The 3055-nt window shown below is 47.2% G+C and overlaps 1 long non-coding RNA gene across 1 annotated transcript; it reads left to right on the forward strand.

The window, feature by feature from the left end:
• Positions 1–265: 265 nt before the first annotated feature.
• LOC309373843 lies at positions 266–1420 on the forward strand. The gene is made up of 2 exons (XR_014170229.1): positions 266–508; positions 864–1420. It is a non-coding gene; the product is annotated as an uncharacterized lncRNA (long non-coding RNA).
• Positions 1421–3055: the final 1635 nt, after the last annotated feature.

Raw genomic sequence — 3055 nt, forward strand, 5'->3', positions numbered from 1 at the left:
AGAACTGTAATTTACCTCTCACATAGCTAAACTTCCCAGCATCCTTAACAAACGATGGTACTGTTCCCAGGATTTGGCGGTGTGTGTATGGAATCATGTCCTTAAAATGTGCGGAGTGTATGGCCAGAACGAAATTGAATTGAGTGAGCTGTAGCCTCAAGAATTTACCTAGAAAACACCCCCCCAAGCGACATTTGATGCAAAATATGCGGTGTGTGTCCCTGGGTGCCAGGATGAGGCCAGAGGCTTTCTTTTTTTGCCCCCTTTCCTGGTGCTGCCCTTCTACCTCTGCCCAGGAGGCTGCAGGGCCCAGGGAGGTCCTCTGGGGCAAGGGATTGGGCCCAAGCCATAGGGAGACCCGTCCTGCCTAACATGGGGCTGCTTCTGTGCTCTCTTGCACAAATCCAGGGTGGGGTTCATAGTGCCATCTGACCCAGATTTTTCTTTCCTCTGCAGAGCACCGTAATTCGGCTGGAGCTGGCCTGCTTCCAGCAAAATCTGAAAGAAGGTAAGCCCCACACCTTGGGGACAGTGAAATCACTTGACCCTTGTTTGCCCATGACACCCCCCAGGTATTTCTGCTGGGGGTCCTGCAGGACCTGTTCTCTACCTGGCAGGCCTTTCCCACCTGGCCTGGGAGGGCAGCACCCAGACTGACTCCAGCTACAAAAAGCGAAGAGGCAGTGGTGTAGTGTGGGTTGTCAGCACCCGGGGCAAGGCAAGTAATTTGCACCCCATAACCCATGGATTTGCGCCCCCTAACCCTAACCACCAGATGTTGCGCCCGGTGCGGCCGGCCCCCCCTGCACCCCCACGCTACGCCACTGCGAAGAGGACTCTCTTTTTCATTCTCTCCCATCCAGATGACCTCATCATTGAAGAATTATGATTTTCCTCCCTGAAGGAATTGCTGACTCTATTTGGACCTCCCAATTAGCCAAAGACTGGCAGAAGAAGAGGCGCTGAGAATCAGGAGGGGGACAGATGATTTAACCAGCCATGAAATATGGACTGAGATTGGGCAGAACTGAGATTGGGCAGGAAGGAAGGAAGGAAGGAAGGAAGGAAGGAAGGAAGGAAGGAAGGAAGGAAGGATCCATGACAGATGGTCATCTAATCTCTGCTTTAAAACCTGCAAGGAAGGAGAGTCCATCACCTTCCAGTGGAGTCCATTCTTCTGTTGAACAATGTTTAGTCGGAATCTCCTTTGTTGTATCCTGAAGCCATTGGTTCAAGTCCTACCGTCCAGAGCAGGAGAAAGAAAGCTTGCTACATCTTCCATGTGACAGCCCTTGAGTTATTTGAAAATGGCTCTCTCTGGTGTCACTGGATCAAGCTGATTGATTTTCTTGCATTACTTAAACTAAATAGTTTTTAATGGATTTTGAATAAAGATGCAATAAATTGTCACTGTTTTGAATTTCATTATGTTATTGTCTTCCATTGGTCTGGACACTTTTCTGTTGCTGCAGCCGAAAACAGCATTAGCATTTTTTGCTGCTGCATCACTCTCAGGTTGACTCATGTTAAGCTTGTGGTCCACTAAGACCCCTACAAGGAAAGGACTGTTGCTCAGTGGGTAGAGCACATACATTGTATGCAGACGGTCCAAGGTCCAATCCTCAGCATCTCCTGGTAGGGCTGGAGGAGACTCCCATCTGAAATTCTGCATAGCTGGTGCCAGTCAATGGACCAGTGGCCTGATTACGTATTAGGCAAATTGCAGTGTTCCTGTATTCCCATGTTCTTCCAGAAAATGGGAGAGGTATTTGATCAAAAGTGGGAGAGGAAACAATGCCCAGAGTCTGCATCTGTTTAAACCATTTCATCAGATCAAATAGGCTCTTGCCTGTGAGAGCTTATGCTTGAATAAATTGGTTAGTCAGTTTGTTAGTCATAAGGCATGGCTTCGGCAAGAGACAGATATCTGGATAGAAGTGAACTGAGTGTGCTGTAGCCTTTAAGATGCTCTATTCCCATCCCCAACTAACACGACTACTTTTCTGTAATTCATTAAGATCATGCATCCTGTTATCCCTCGTGATACTAACTCTTGATCTTTGCTATATTTTCGTCAGCCTGGCTCTCTCTGTTATTGCCTGGTGGAAGCTTTTGCAACTCACCCTTGTGTCTTCTCTCAGATTAATAGCTGATATACTCATTTTATTCTTAGCATAGTCTCTGAAAAAGCACCCAGGGTTTAGCCAAAATAAACAACTGAATCACGACCATAGCAACCTTCAAGGGCAAAAAGGGTAACAGAATCTCATCGACGGGATGAGGGCCATAGGTGGAGCGGTCTATCATATGTTCGTATTCTCACTCATTTGCTCGTTTCCAGTGCTCCTATTGCAGTCAAGATACGTCCTTGAGAGAGTGATGCCATCTCCAATTAATTAATATGGAATTTAGAAGAGAGCAAGGGGCATCTTTGTCACGTTGCCCTCACAGGTACATTTGGAGCTGTAATATAGTGCAGACACCAAATCTTATAATCTGTATCCTGAGGCAAACAGCACTATATTTAAAAAGAAAATAAATTGACAAACACCACCTTTGTATTTCCTCAAGAGACCATCATAAGCCATCAGTAACAGCAAGTACAGATCCCAGTTTGTCTCAGTAGTAGGTCCGTCTGTCCTCCCCCCATATCCCCACCACTGAGAATCCATACACTGACATTGCGTGGCCAGGCGGCGACAGCCCCAGCCCCTTTAGTAAACTTCCGAATGTAGGAAGACCTTGGCTTAGGCCTTGGGCGTGTAGCCCTCCCAGCCCCTCAGCCAGGGGAACTGGGGCACATCAGGGTAAATGGGATATGGGGGTACACTGCGAGATGTAAGTGTACGTAAGTGTACATTGTCCCTCCCATCAACACTACTTAAACTGCTGGGATAGCTCAGTCGGTATAGCATGAAACTCTTTATCTAGGGTTGTGGGTTTGAGCCCCACATTGGGCAAAAGATCCTTGCATTTGCAGAAAGGTTGGGCTAGATGACTCTATGATTCTATGGTTCTCCCTTTTCTATTCCTTAGCTGCCTCATATGAGAGGGA

The sequence above is a fragment of the Podarcis melisellensis genome (genome assembly GCF_964234715.1).
Source record: "Podarcis melisellensis genome assembly, chromosome: 7".
Taxonomy (NCBI): Eukaryota; Metazoa; Chordata; class Lepidosauria; order Squamata; family Lacertidae; genus Podarcis; species Podarcis melisellensis.